Source organism: Lithobates pipiens, unplaced genomic scaffold (assembly GCF_037356315.1).
Source record: "Lithobates pipiens isolate NorthernLeopardFrog02 unplaced genomic scaffold, aLitPip1_a1.2 Scaffold_8, whole genome shotgun sequence".
Classification (NCBI taxonomy): domain Eukaryota; kingdom Metazoa; phylum Chordata; class Amphibia; order Anura; family Ranidae; genus Lithobates; species Lithobates pipiens.
In genome coordinates, this window is record NW_027507903.1 from 107110007 (window position 1) to 107126270 (window position 16264).

The 16264-nt window shown below is 43.6% G+C and overlaps 1 protein-coding gene across 12 annotated transcripts in view; it reads right to left on the reverse strand.

Moving 5' to 3' along the window:
- CSNK1G1 (casein kinase 1 gamma 1) overlaps window positions 1–16264 on the reverse strand; it is a 126609-nt gene that overhangs the window by 74252 nt on the left and 36093 nt on the right. The window contains exon 2 of one of the 12 annotated variants that reach the window (XM_077472185.1): window positions 15258–15367. The exons of the other annotated variants lie outside the window; for them this stretch is intronic. The gene's annotated coding sequence lies outside the window, so the exon portion shown is untranslated. The remainder of the gene's footprint in view (window positions 1–15257; window positions 15368–16264) is intronic. 12 annotated transcript variants of the gene reach the window in all.

The window sequence follows — 16264 nt, forward strand, 5'->3', positions numbered from 1 at the left end:
TTATGCATTATTTAAATAAACGTCAGATGTTATACAGTAGCCTGGAGCCAGTTAAACAACTTTAGAGACTAGGTAGGCTGTCTTTATAAAACGTCAAGCGTAGACAAACAATGAGATCTATAAAGAAGTCATGCATTACTTTGGTTAAAAGTTCATAGTTAATTTCCAAAGTGAGAAACATACATACATACATACATACATACATACATACATACATACATACATACATACATATATATATATATATATATATACACACATACACATACTTTATTACCAGAAACACCAACATCACCCATTTCAATAAGGTACTAACACTTTGCTCCAGGTGCTCTCACTGCCATGCTAACTACACTCACATGGCATTCAAACACTGAAGAGGGTCTTTACAATCAGATTTACCTAAACTATGTATTGAAAGATGTTAATCCACATTTGTCAATGAGAGTTGAGTTGAAGGACAGTCAGTCCTTCAGCACCTAATTCGATTTTAAGTGACACCAAACTCGTTAAGGGAAAAAAAAAAAAAAGTAGGTGTGTATTAACGCAAAAAGTGCATTCTAATGCTTTCAGCCTCCTCCAAATACCTTACCCATTTATTTTTACTCTAAAGTTCAAATTCTTTATTTTCGCTGCTGTAATCCGACTGCCTGTTAGGGAGGCAACAATTATTCTCTATGGTCTCACTGTATGTAGGAGAAAAGCCTACCTCTCTTGCTCACTCAGAGGAAGAGCTAAAAACTCTGGACTTCGCAGGAGGACCCGATCGGACCTTCCATTCTACTCTATGAAGCAGCAGACATAAATTGACTTGTGACGGTTTACACCCTCCTACAGCCAATCCGATCCTGCAACAAAAGCAGAAAGGAATCCGTTTCCCTTCCATCTACTAAATCGGATCAGTTGGGTGTCAATCATTCAAAGTTGAATTCCAGGCCATTACTAACCAAGCTTATATCTTACTCCCAGCTTCTAAATCCTGTACGAACTACTCTGTGGAAGGAAGAAGCTTATATTTACCCATCCTCAGGGCGCTCCAGTCATATGATTTTCCCAATGGCTGGCTTCAGGGGATAGACGAGATTGGTGCCAGTGGCTGCGACGTCAATCATAGGCTTAACTTTGGGGCACCCACTGTCGGCCGTCGCTCCCCCTTAAGCTGCTGCTGGGAGCTGATCACAGACTGGACTGGAGCACCCTGAGAATAGGCAAGTATGAGCATCTTCCTTCTACATGGTAGTTAGTATAGGGATTAAGAAGAGGGGTGGAAACAGTTTTAAGATTTATAGCCTGGAATTACAATTTAAAAAATCTTTTACATATAGAATAAAAAAAAAAAATAAGAGAACATATGTTCACTTTAGAATAGACTATTCTACAGCTAATAGCTGAAATCACTTAGTAACATAATAACATCTCCTTGCTGTTAAGTGTCTCATCAGAAATACCAAGTCCCACGTGTGGCAAATGAGAGTAAAACAACAATTTCCATTTGCAGCTGGTCTCCAAGACCTATATTCACTAAATAATGGTGGACAATGGATTGGTACAGCAAAGAACAATGCAATTAGCATTTGATATCTAAAAATGGCCATACATTTAAAAAAAAAAAAAAAAAAAAAAAAATGTCAGAATATGTTGTGTACTTGTCATTGACTACAGGGCTAAAAAATAAAATAGACTAGCTTAATAGGAATACCATTTGTCTATTCCAACTTGTAGCTTGTGACCGTGAACTTAACACAGGAAGACGGGGTTCACTTTACAAGTCATTTCATCCCCAGAGGATGTGAGAAGCAGCTGCACAATGTTTGGAACGCACACCGACAACCAGCCAAGTGTTTCAGCATTAATTCAGACCTAAACAACTTCCACGTAGATCCTTATTTATAACACATTTAGAACCAGTTGTTTCAAATATTTTCTTCCATCCTGTGTTAAAATAAAACTGGCATTTATGGATTTCTCTACACGTGACCATGCTCGACTTCAAAAACCCTATTCTGTTCTATTGTGACTGTTTTGTTTAAAGCTGGGCCACGTTTTCTGGACCTAATAGAACTTCAAGCAGAGCTCCACCCAAAAGGGGAAGCCCCGCTCGTCTGCCTCCTCCCCCCTCTGTCAAATTTGGTGGGGGGGTACCTGGTTTTGACAAGTACCTGCTCAGACTTCCAGCTGCCTTTGCCACAGCAAACATTCAGAGCGCAGCATGATTTGCACATGGACAGTAGAAAACTGGCTGTAAAGCTGCAAGGCTTCACTGCTGGTTCCCCTTAGACCAAAGAACTTTAGACAGGAAGTGATCCCCTATACAAGTTACTTATGTTTTGTAGCAAGCAACTGAAGCACAGGGGGAAGAGAGTTCACCCCTGCATAAAGGTTTGGATCAGTGGTTGGGAGGCTAAAGGCCTTTGGAAGAAAACTGATAGGGCCAAAACTTGACCTTAAAAATTGTACTCAAAGCCAATTTTATTTCCACAGCTAACTGTAGAAAAGAGCATTCTCCCAATCGCGTATTTCCGAGGATACCATTTTTTGGCTTTACACCAAGCAACAAAAAAAAAAAAAAAAAAAAAAAAAAGTCTTCCAAACCTTATGATAGATCTTCTTAGTGAAAACTTTTCTAGCATTCACTAGGGTAGACACCATTGGTCCCGAGATACCACGTCCTTTAAACACCCTGGCTTCAATAGCCATGCCGTCAAATTTAGAGACTGCAAATTGGGGTGGAATATAGGACCTTGAGACAGTAGATCGGGGTGCCGTGGAAGCATCCATGGCCCATCTATTGTCAGTCTCACAATCTCTGGCAACCAGTGCCTTCTGGGCCAGGCTGGTGCCACCAGAATAACTGGAACTGCCTCTCTCCGAATCTTGTGCAACAAATGTGGAAGTAAAGGGATCGGAGGGAAAGCATAAACCAGGGAGTACTGGCTCCATGGAACTACCAGAGCATCTGCTCCAATTGCCAGAGGATCTCTTGTGCATGACACAAACTGCTGTAGCTTGTAGTAGAACCAAGATGCCAGTAGGTCGATCTCTGGCCATCCATCTTCCTGGAACACCCCTGGGTGTAAGGACCATTCACCCAGCAAATCTGCTGGCAGCTGAGATGCCTTCCAGGTCTCTACCCCCTGGATATGGACTGCCGATAGAAATTGCCACAAGCCCCTCTGCCCAGGCTAGTATGTGGTTCATCTCTTTCAGAGCCGAACTCCTCCTGGTACTGCCTTGGTGGTTTATATAGGCCACTGCAGTGGCATTGTCGGACTGAACCCCAATAGGGTAGTCCTGAAGCTCCACCGCCCAGGACCATAGGGCCAGACGTACTGCCTGTAATTCCAGGACATTGATGGGCAGGGTTCGTTCTATCCTTGACCATTCCCCTGAGCCCTTCTAGGGTCCCTCCCCAGCCAGATAGACTGGCATCTGTAGTCAGTACGCTCCAAGTTTCCAGGAGAAAGGATTTTTCCTTCCGCAGGTTCTGATCCTGCAACCACCAGTTTAGACTTAAGTGTGCCCGAGGAGATAAGCAAATTGGATAATCCAGGGTTTGTCCTCTCCTGTTCCAAGCCAACAAGATGTCTTGTTGTAGAGGCCCGAGATGGAACTGGGCATAGAGCACCGTCTCGAAGGAGGATACCATCCTCCCTAGAAGACCCATACAAAGCCAAAACGTAGGGCTGCCTGGTGTTCCTTATCTGACACAACCGATTCTTAAGGGCATAGACCCTTGCAGGTGCCAAGAAAACTCTTGCTTGGACTGCACCTAGGATCAGGCGTAAATACTTAAGGCTGCTTTCACACTGAGGCACTTTACAGGCGCTATGCAGGTGCTATTTTTACTCACTAGAGCACCTGTGAAGAGCCTCTCCTCTCATGCCAGTGTGAAAGCCTGAGTGCTTTCACACTGGAGTGGGGAGCAGGCAGGACGCCAAATACAGTCCTGCAAGACACATCTTTGCAGCGGTGCATACACAGCTCCTAAAGCACCCCTGCCCATTCAAATCAATGGGCAGTGCCACCAAAGTGAAGCTGGCGGTTTTAACCCTTTTTCAGCTGCTAGTAGTCTTTAAAGGCACCTTGCTAGTGGCTGAATACCTGTGCAAAAATTATGCCAACGCCCCAGTGTGAAAGTAGCCTTAGACTTTGAGCTGGTCTCAAGGTTGACTTTTTGGTATTTATAAGTTTTCCAAATACCACACACTGTGCAGGTTATGCTCTGTGCTAGAGCCTGGAGTGATCTCTGAACAGGAGGTCATCCAGATACCCGAGCACCAGGATCCCTTGGGCCCTTAAAAGACCCAGTACTGGTGCTAGGACCTTTGTGAACACTAGCTGGAGAAAGCCTGAAAAGGTAGAGCCACAAACTGAAAAGGACATTCCTCTACTGCAAATCTCAGGCACCTCCAATGAGGCTGAATAGTTAAGTGTAAATACGCATCCTTTATGTCGGTGGGGGCTAGAAAGTCTCCCATCTGGAGTGAGGCTACTACTGAGTGGACAGACTCCATCCGAACGGACTGAATCAGTAGATACTGGTTCAGAGATCTTAGGTCCAAAATGGGCAGAAACCTGCTGTATTGAATCCTTTAAAAGGTATCAACAGGAAAACACAGCGCTCGAGGAATATCTGCCTAATTTTCAGCCAAATCATCCTCCTGGTTAGGCCTGTCAGGCCGTCTGATCTGATCCTTTATGGATTGGCAGATACCAATTGCTTCAACAGCTGGCTAAAAAGCTGAACTGGCCAAAGAAAAAGCAATCCACTTTTTACTACAGGCAAGCCTATAAGGCTTACCTGTAGCTACCCCAGATATCTCCTAAACCTATACGGTTTAGGAGATATTCCCTGCATCCGAATGTGCTGACCTCATCGGCACATGCGAACTGAAGCAATGGTACGTTGCTTCAGCGAGTGCGCCTTTACTGGTGGCTCCTGCGCCACGTCACTGCAGCTCCTGAAAAATCAAAGCGCCAGAGCCGCGAAACCTGGAAGTAACACTGGGGAGAAATGTCGCCAACCGGTGCTGTATACAGGCACTGCAGCGGGGACTTCGATCTCAGGCGAGTATTACATAATGAGCTAGTATGCTATGCATACTAGCTCATTGTGCCTTTGTCTTGCAGTTCTTTTTTTTCCTTCATTATCCATTGGACAAGTTCATGTTTAAAAGAAGAGACTGCTACATTTATGGCTGACATGCTCCACTTCCTAGTGAACTTTTCATCCATGGGATATAAAAAAGGGAGAAACTCTTAAAAACAAAAATCCTGTCAGGCTGTTCCTAATCAGCATACACCACCTGTTCCAACAGAGGGTGTAAGGGGAAAGCCTGTGTAGCCTGAAGAGGCCTCAGAGATCCCAAAAAGAAGACAAAGAGGCTCAGTAACCTCTGCAAGAGGCAACTTAATGGCAGAACAAACAATTTTGGCAAGAGTCATTATCAAAAGCCTACGATTGAGAGGCAGATACCAACTTAATATCTTCTTGTCCAGATTGCTTGGAAGCAGACTGGACTGCCAGGCCATCCACTGACTCCTGAGCTTTTAGCTCTTGACACATCCTCAACCCATTCCTGCCCCAGGGACGGGGATCTGCCATACTTCTTGCCACCCTGTGGAATGGAGGCAATCATGCAGGTTAGCCTGTGCTCTAACCTGGCTAGGACTGATGACAGTTCATCCTTCGTTGAAGCAGAAGCGTTGACTGTAGGTACAATCTCAGATAGGCACAGCGGATCAGATTGCCAGAAGCCTCTGGTCCTTCAGGGGAACAACACTAGGGATACGACTAGGTTCATCAGGAACCGATGACATAGTTGTGCCCTTCCCTGTAGTGTTAGTCCCACTCCTCTTTTTTTTTTTAAGACATTTACTAGCCACAAAAAGATCCCCTGGGTGTAGTATTAAAACACCTCAGAAGGGAGACTCTTTAATAGGGCTCACCAAGCCCCTATGCAACAATCCTGCTGAGCACCTTTAGCCCACCAAACACCTGGTGACTCACGTGAGCCGGGTAAGGAGAAAATGAACTGCTGCAAATGCCTGGTTCAGAGCCCGCTCTGTGTCCCACAGCTGCCTTCTGGAAGCACCACATGCTTGGCATACACAGCTTGCTGCATGCTGGAACGTTTGTGCGTGTGCACGGGCACGATCCTGGCAAACAGACGTGGCTGTATTCACGTCTGATGTGAATTTTTGTGCGCCTAGATAAAGGCTACGGCAACTGTGCAGCAAAGCAGCGTGTGCCATGGCCGCCAAACTGCTGAGCCCAGCAGCACTCTAGAGAATCATGGTTAAATAGCACACCGTTGTGTACCATCACACAGGTAAAAAAACAGCCCAAAAAAAAAAAAAAAAAAAAAGTACACTTTGCAAACACCCACCCACAGCTAGCCCAAAACTCCCCCATATGGTCATCGCACACAGGTGTCCAGCCTCTAGCTAGCTTGACCGATTGTAACAATCACTGGGATGCCCCACAATAAGGAAGTCAGCTTCACTTAGCCATCCAGGCACAGGGCAGATAAGTAATTAAGAGCCCACCTTGACCCATCACAGTGGGTTCCTGTCACTTAAGGACCTTCAAGGACTGGGTACCCCTTTTCATGTTTAGGATCCACTCCCTTGAACCTGTCCAACACCCTGTAGGAATGCCTTAGTGTGGCGGTGACCAGGATTCCACTTTTCAGGGTTCAGCGCCCAGAGGCTGCATTACTGGCAAAACCTCACAGGTTCGCAGGTCTTCTTTGCAAGGCTCGGGTACCATTTATCTAAGCATATAAAGCCTGTGTCAAATGGATCCAATTTGTCAATCCCTCGATTCATTTAAGAAACATTTGTGGGACTAGAGGCCTAGAGCTCGGAGAGCTCAAACAACCGTGCCATCCATCTTGCAGACACTGGAAAAAAAACGCAAGTAACTTCCTGTATTGGGGGGGGGTTTATATAGAAGATCACTTACTGTCCAAAGACCTTTGGTCTACCAGTGTCCATTCACCTGGCAGATGAAGTATAACCCAGCAGGTACTGGATATTAGCCTGTGTCCCATTATGTATGAAAAAGAAAAGCCATAAAAATGAATAAAATATAAAAAAGTTAATTGCTTTGCATTTTAACTAGCGGAATAAGTATACGACTCCTTCTCAAAACATGACTTAGTGGCAAAACCCTTGTTGGCAATCACAGAGGTCAGATGTTTCTGGTCCATTTCCAATGCCCTGGCTGAGGGAAGGAGATTCTCACCCAAGATTTAAAAAAAAAGGTACATGGCACCATCCATCGTTCTTTTGATGCGGTGAAGTTGTATTGTTCCCTTAGCAAAAAAACATCCAAAGGCATAATGGCTTCCACCCCCACGTTTGACGGTGGGGATGGTGTTCTTGGAATCATAGGCAGCATTTCTCCTACTCCAAACATGGCGAGGTGATGTCAAAAAGCTTGACTTTTGTTTCATCGGACCACAACACAGCTCCCCTCTTAATCATGCAGATGTTCATTAACAAACTTCAGATGGGCCTGTACATTGCTTTCTTGAGCAGGGGGACCTTCTGGCCACTGCAGGATTTCAGTCTCACAGCCTAGTGTTTTACCAGTTTACGTGGCGACCATAGTCCCAGCTGCCTTGAGATAATTGACAAGATTCTCATGATCATTGAAACTCCACGAGGCAAGATCTTGCATGGAGCCCCAGACTGAGGGAGATTGACAGTTATTTTGTGTTAATTTCATTTGCAAATTGCACCAACTGTTGTCACCCCCTCAACAAGCTGCTTGTAGCCCATTCCAGCCTTGTGTACGTCTACTGTAATCTCGTCACTGATACTCTTGGAGAGCAGCTCTTTGGTCTTGGCCATGGTGGATAGATTGGAATCTGATTGATTGCTTCTATGGACAGATGTCATTTATACAGGCAACAAGCTGAGATTAGAAGCACTCTTAGGCCCCTGTCACACATAATGGCCGTTTTTGAACGAACTCCGTTTGCTCAGCAGGGATCGCTCCGTTGACCCCTGCTGGGCTGGCGGCTGACAGGTCAGTCTCTGCTCACTGTGCAGACACGGACATGTCAGATCTCCACTCTCTGCTATGGGGGAAAATTGGATGACAGACGCTACATGGGGCCATAAAGGGAGTGCTCCTAATCTCAGCTCGTTATCTTTATAGAAGACACCTGGGAGGCAGAAATCGTTTAATTGGTGGGGGAATCAAAGAAAGACTTATTTCACTCATTAAAATGCAAATTTAGAACTCTTTAAAATTAGTTTTTCTGGATATTTGTTATTGTGTATCACTGTTAAAATAAACCTACTAATAAAATGATAGGCTGATCATTTGTCAGTGGGCAAAACGTACAAAATCAGCAGGGGGATCAAATACTCCTCCCTCTCCCCCTTCACTGTAGTTTTTGGTGAAACTAAAAAAGGAAGAAAATTGTATAGAAGTGTGGCTAGCCTTGGCTCTATTTAAAGACAAGACTGATCAATTGGCACAAAAATAAATAAATAAAAAAAAAAAAAAGATAGCTCAAAAAAAGGTAAGCTGTAACAACCTGTTAGCTCAGAAAATAAATTTTAGACAAAAGTGACACACAAGCAGAATCCACACTACAAACTATCCCTTGCCTTAAAAGGCATACAATTACCGCCTGCCCTGTTCAGAAAAAAAAAAAAAAAAAAATTTTAAATAATGGAGGCATGTGCAAATGGTGGGGGAAAAAAAAAAAATAAAAAAAATAAAAAAAAAAAAACACACAAACCAGCAAAAGCCATCGGAACACTGAACCATTTTTTCCCCCCCTTTTGAAGATTGGTGCCATTAGTATTTGAATTTTCAAAGCTGATAAAAAAAAATAAAAAAAAAAGTGAGAGGGATTGAAATTTGCCTAATAAAAAGGAGGAATTCTTCCAGAAGCTGTTAAATCAGGGCTCGACAAAACCCGGTCGCCAGGTCGCATTGGCGACTAGAAATAGCGACCTCGCGCCTGGGGCAGCACAGCTGGGGGTATCCTGTGTCTGTGGACCACCCCCAGCGTGATCGCGTCGGGCCGTTCCGCCGGCGGCCGAAAATTTAGGCCGCGGCTTTGAGGCCTTCTGCGGTCCTATGATTCCTTATGGAATCTGGCACCCTCTTGTGGTCGCCGTTGGTATGACAAACCAGCAATGTTAATGAAGATTCCTCTGCCTGTATTATATTACCTGCCTCTTTCCTTTATTTAGAACCCCCTAAACATTATATATATTTTTTATTCTAACACCCTAGAGAATAAAATGGTGGTTGTTGCAATACTGTCTGTCACACCGTATTTGTGCAGCGGACTTACAAGCGCACTATTGTTGGGAAAAATAATTTAGTTAATAAAAAAATAAGACAACAGTAAAGTTAGCCCAATTATTTTTTATATTGTGAAAGATAATGTTACGCCGAGTAAATTGATACCCAACATGTCACGCTTCAAAATTGCACCCGCTCATGGAATGGCGACAAACTTTTACCCTTTAAAATCTCCATAGGCGACGTTTAAAAAAATTCTACAGGTTGCACGTTTTGAGTTACAGAGGAGGTCTGGGGCTAGAATTATTGCTCTCGCTCTACCGATCACGGCGCTACCTCCTATGTGTGGTTCGAACACCGATTTTTATATGCGGGCAGGACAGGGCGCGTTTAAAAATTATTATTTTTTCTGCTTTATTTTAACTTTTTTTTTTTCCACTGTTCTTTTAAAAAAAATGTTGTGTCACTTTTATTCTCATTACAAGGTATGTAAAAATCCCTTGTAATAGAAAAAGCATGACAGGTCCTCTTAAATATGAGATCTGGGGTCAGAGAGACCTCGGATCTCATATTTACACTAAAATGCAATTGAAAAAAAAATTGTCATTTGAAAAAAATAAAATGTCCCTCTAAGAGCTATGGGCAATGACTTGGAGACGGGGGGGCGGCGACGGCGCTGCTATCTTCCCCTCACTCGTCTCCATGTCAGGCCAGGGACAGGTCCGGATCGTCGTCACGGACCTGGCTCCTAACTTTTTAAGCTGGCTCCTAGATTCCAAGCAAATTTGTCAACCCCTGTGTTAAATAATAGACCTAAATTATAGTGGGTGTCCCCCTTTTATGTAAGCCTTTAACTGTAGATTTTAGCAAGTGTACTGTAGAGGCCTTTGCCTCCCTGGTAAACAGGCTGCTGTACACAGCAAACAGATGTGTTGATTCTGCTGATCAGAGAAGAAAGGTGTGTGAGCATTCAGCTTTCACTTTCATAAGCTTTCTGCAATCAAGCCGGAATCTTTATCCCTCCCATTCATGTTGCTATAAATATCCACTGCATCTTACCCCTGCAGGGTGCTCACTGATTCCACAGATCAAAGCACTTATTAACCTGGGTGGTGGTTTCCCAGATCTATCCGTTTCCTTGATGGCTGTCCCAGCCCAGCAACCTAGCAGCCGCCATCATTCAATGATTAGACTTCAAAAACAAACCCACACACATTCACATTACCTTATTTTTGTAGCCATATAAGGATTTATTTTGAAATTACCAAAGGCTGCGAGAAAAAACATAAAGTACATCTAATAAAATCCTTTATTTAAAATGCAGATCTAAGATAAGCCGCAATGCAATGACACATTGCTTTAAAAATCCCAGGTAAGCTACGGAAGATATGGTGAACAGAAAGACAATAAACCAACCACACTTGCCACAAACTCTAATGTCACTGAATTTTGACAACTTGTTTTAGAAAGAACTAAAGGATTTTAAAAGTAGATGTTGAAAAGGTCCATCAGAGTGGATTTGATTTAAAGTGGCGTGCCACCCGTTTTAAACATAAAAGCTGATCAGATATGTTATATGTCTGAAACAGACTTTTTTTTTTTATAGTTTAAAATATACCTTTTCTTTTTTCTCTCTCTGCTTCCGGAATGTGTGTCTTGCGGATATGGGCGTGGTTTCTGCGGCTATCTCATTTCCGCAACTCACTGTCCCCTGGGATCTTTTCTCATTGATCCCAGGAATCTGTGCGGCGGCTAGCCGCGAGTTATCGCAGGATTACGAACCAGTTTTCATCTCAGTTGCCATCACAACGAGGCGGGACTTCCAACGACGCCGCCTGTTGTGATGGCAACCGAAGCCGTTGGCATCGCTCCGATATGCCATTACTGTGCATGCGCGAGCTCGCAGCTAGAATGGCCGTTGCATGCTGGGAGGAGATTTACATCATAGAAGCCCGGAAGAGAATGCCTGTGGGCTTCACATGCCCACAGGCAAGATGGAAACAGTGTAGATCTTTTTTGATAAATTAATCTTTTATTGTGAAATAGCAATGGACAAAGAACAAAAACCCGGAACAAATGAGTAAACTATTTAAACGCTAATTCCTTTTTAAATGTCCCCAAAAAATAAAAAAAACACGGGAGCAGTGGAAGCCCGCTTTAAAGAGGAAGTAAACCCTGATGAGTTTACTTCCTCTTTCATTCCCTGCAAAGGCAAAGCATAATGGACTACTATGCATCGCATAGTAGTCCATTATGTGTCACTTACCTGACACAGGAGCCAGCGAAGTCGCCGCTGTCCCTTGTAGTCCGCCGCATCCATCTTGTTGGTGGCGTCTCGCAGCTCCGCCGCTGTCATTCGGCGAAGCCGCGATGACGTCACTCCCGCGCATGTGCACGGGAGCCGACGCGCGCGGCAGCTCCGACGCGGAGAATGCCGCGCTCAGTGCGCCTGCATGCGCCGTAGACAGCGGTGCCCGTTTTCGGGCAAATATCTCCTAAACCATATAGGTTTAGGAGATATTTCTTGGACCTACAGGTAAGCCTTAATCTAGGCTTACCTGTAGGTCAAAGTGGTTTGTAAGGGTTTACAACCACTTTAAATCCCAATTAAAAAATTTCATATAAAAATCAAGACTTTTTAAGAGCGACTGTCATCTGTCCTGCAGCAGCCTGTGACCTGCTGTTGACCAACAGCCCCATTCACTTTAATGGGACGGTTGGTGATGCAGCAGTGACACAACAAGGCGAGGGACATGGCGACTGGAGGTGAGTGGATGCCCACTAACAGGCACTGCCATGATAGATCTGAAATGATAGGCACTCTTTAACCAAGGACTTATTCTTGCTGGTAGTTAGAATCTTTACTTTCATCAATGTTCTCAGCTTGCATTCATCAAATGAGTTTACCACAAATTTAAATACGTTATTGCAGAATATATAGCCCCATACTACATAACTAAGCTCCATTTCATGTGGAATAAAACTAAATTAACCACTTAACAAAAACGGTCCATAGCCAAAATGATGGCCACAAGTCGGTTGCTTAACTCTGGGAGGACATACTATAACGTCCTCCCAGAATTCAGCACGCACTCGAGAGCATCCGTGACCGATCATCGCGGCCGTTTAACACGTGATCGCTCCGTCATCGGAGCGATCACTTGTAAACAAACTCCCTCCCCTCTCTGTACCGATCGGTACAGTGGAGGGGAGAGATCGTGACAGCAGCGCTGTGGGCTGGATCTGCAGTGCCCACAGTGATGCTCACCGACAATATAACCTGCAATACCCAGCCATGCTTGGCTGTACTCGGCCTCTGTATGTGGCCAGGCTGTGGAAGTCTCACACATGTGGTATCGCCGTGCTCAGGGAGGAGTAGGAGAATCTATTTTGGGGTGTCAATTTTGGTATGTACATACTATGTGTTAGAAATATTGTATAAAATACACAACTTTGTGTTAAAAAATAAATAAAATAAAAACATTTAACCACTTCCCGCCCGCCGGACGTCATATGACGTCCTTGACTTTGTGCAGGGATATCTGTATTTTGCCTGTACGTACAAGCATCATTCAGATATTTTTCAGCCGGCGATTCCCTACACCACAAGAATGATCATAGTGGCTGTTCCGCTGCTTGATCGTTCTTACAGGAGGCAAGAGGGGACGTCCCCCGCCACCCTCCGGTGCTTCTACCGACTCGCCAATACGATCAAAGCCAGAATCGTTTTTTTTTGTTTTTTTATTATTTCCGACTTCCCAGCCTAGATGTGAGATGTGGGGGTCTTATAGACCCCATATAGCATCGTAAAGAGGACCTATCATGCCATATTCCTATTACAAGGGATGTTTACATTCCCTGTAATAAGAATAAAAGCGATCAAAAAAAAAAAAAAAGTATAATGAACAATAAAAAAACAATTTTAAAAGCGCCCCTGTCCCCATGTGCTCGCATGCAGAAGCGAGCGCACACGCAAGTCCCGCCCATATATGAAAACTGTGTTCAAACCACACATGTGAGGTATCGCTGCGAACGTTAGAGCGAGAGCAATAATTGTGGCCCTAGACCTCTTCTGCAACTCAAAACATGTAACCAGTAAAAAATTTAAAGCGTCACCTATGGGGATTTTTAAGTATCGACACTTGGGGCCATTCCACGATCAATTTTGAAGGGTGACATGTTCGGTATCTATTTACACGGCGTAACTTCATCTTTCACATTATGCAAAAACATTGGGCTAATTTTACGTTTTTTTTTTTAAAGCACAAAACAAATAAACGAGCGAGATAAACAGTTGCAACGACCACCATTGTATTCTCCAAGGTCTTTGCTAAAAATGCATATATAATGTTTTTGGGTTCTATGTAAATTTCTAGCAAATAAATTATGATTTATACATGTAGGAGAAAATGTCAGAATTGGCCTGGGTGCTCCAGAATGCCTGATGGTGCTCCCTGCATGTTGGGCCTCTGCATGTGGCCACGCTGTGTAAAAGTCTCACACATGTGGCATCGCCGTACTCGGGAGTAATAGCAGAATGTGTTTTGGGGTGTAATTTGTGGTATGAATATGCCGTTTGTGAGAAATAACCTGATATGACAATTTTGTGAAAAAAATAAAAAAACTTTGCTGAGGCCAACTCCAAAGCCCCCTCCTTCCCTGCCACAGGGACATTCACAAATCACAGCGCAGTAGGGAGCCGGCTGTGGAGCCACAAGGCTTCAGTGGTGGTTTCCCTTAGCTGAGATGGCGGCGAAAAATAAACTTGCGTTTAGACAGCATTGAATTTGTGGACAAGTAAGTGTCCCAATATTAAAAGTCACTTAATTTTTTCGGAAGGAGCCTAGAGCTCCGCTTTAAAGTGTTACTAAACCCCCAACAGCAAAATGAACATACTTGTTATACTCACTGTGGAACCTAAGGGGTTAATTCTGCAGTGTGTGTAAAAGGCTTGTTGATCCAACCTTCTAATACTCCCCTTTTTTACTGTCCTCAATCCATCTCCTTATACTACAGAGCGTTGAATGCACTCTCAACATGCTCAGTTTGATGTGTGCATTGCCAGAGAGTTTTGTAGGGTTCTTTTTAGGAGAGCGTATGCGATCAGCACATGGTCAGTCAGCCCTGTTCAGACAGAGGGTCAGCCTCAGCAGAGAATGAAAAAACTGCCTACAAGCTTTATCCAGACACTGATAAAAGTCAAAAGACTGCTATATACAGCTGATGAGAAAAGGTATTTAGCAATTTATAGTTTCTAAAATAATTGCAATTTCAGGTTCTGTGGGAAGCCAGATATGGGGAACGCAGGGTCCCGAGTTTAGTAACACTTTAAAAAAACAAATCCACAAGACCCACAGATCCTGTCACATAATCTATGCTAATCCCTGCACCAGCAAATTACAATTGGCCTTTGCTAGAATCTGAACATTAAAGCCAAAATTCACACATGCTGCATAAATATTTGTAAGTTGAGCACCCCACGCCCCTCTCCCTTAATATGCTATATTGTCTGGGGGGGGGGGGTTGTTCTAAGACTTACCTTAAACCTTAGTCCCACAGCAGTCGACACTCAGGTCTTCCCTTCATCTCTCATAGAAGAGCTGCCCTTTACAACTACTCAGATTTTCTTTGGCTTGTACAGATCACAAGCCAAGAATCTGAAACCATCTCAAGCACTGCAGTCACACTATCTTAAAACCACTATGCCATGACATACATTATAAAGTATGCAAGCTGTAGTGGACTTCAATCCTACAATAGATTGATCATAGAACACCATGCCTAGCCCTACCATCCACTAATTAACACTAGTCCGAGTTCTAATATTCTAATCTGTTGGGCTCAACACTTACCCTTCTGGGAATAAAAACACAATGCCCAATCACACTAATCCATTACGTTCCTGTGCACTGCATCAACATTAGTTGTTCTGCACATTAAAGCGGTATTAAACCCAAGAGAAAAACGTATCGCAGCTTACCAATTCTTAGATGTGATGGCTGCATTCGTTTATCTTTAGGCTTCCTTTCCTTTATTTTCACCTGGTGGTGATCTGGCCAGCAAGTCTGTTTTCCAGCAGAAAACACTCCCCTGCAGATGGATGTAAAGAAAGGGGTGTTTACAATGATAGGATTTTATTAATTCATGTAAAAAAATTTTTTTCGGGATACCGCTTCCTGTAACAGCTTGTGTAGCTGCAGTGCAAGATGGAGTTTGGCGGCAATTTGTTAGTTCATCCAAATGCACTAGTACTTGTAACATGACACCCCCCCCTCCCCCAACTGACAATGCTGCTGTCCAAATGTGCCCCATTCAATGAGGGCACTCTAACAGGAGGTGTGTCAGTGGCCCCATCACCAGGTGAGAACAGCAAGCCTTCAATCACAGCATCTTGACCAAGTGAAACCGGCTAAGCAAACTCAGTTTAAAAAAAAAAAAAGAAAAAAAAAGAAAAAGAAAATACCCCCTGTTCTCAGCTGCACAAGGAGCTCAGAAACCTGGGGGATGAAAGACAACATTACACTGATCTTTCCAGTGAACGGTTATGCAGAGGGGGGGGGGGGGGGGTTGCCTGCACCAGACTGAACAGTTGAAGAGCACATACCAACTTGCCATTGTGGGACCAGTTTTTGTTTTTTTTAAAGGAAAGCAGAGGGACTGGCATTTTACACAAAAAAAAATAAAAAAGGAGAACGGGTAACTTTTTCATAGAAGTACATTGGTACAGCAGGCAAAATATCAGGTATATGAAATATTAGGGTTACATATTCTTACATTTGAAAACCGGTCTAAAATAGTCATTTGTAACAATTAGTTTGATTGCATGCTGAGGAATTTAGAAGTTTTGTTTTGTCCCTTTTTCATATTGGAATCAACCTATAATTTCAACAGAATAAGATCACTACCTACATGGCACATGCTCACTGGTCTCAAGTTTTTTTTTATTTAACTCCTCACTAAATGGGGGGGGGGAAGGATGAATTCAGT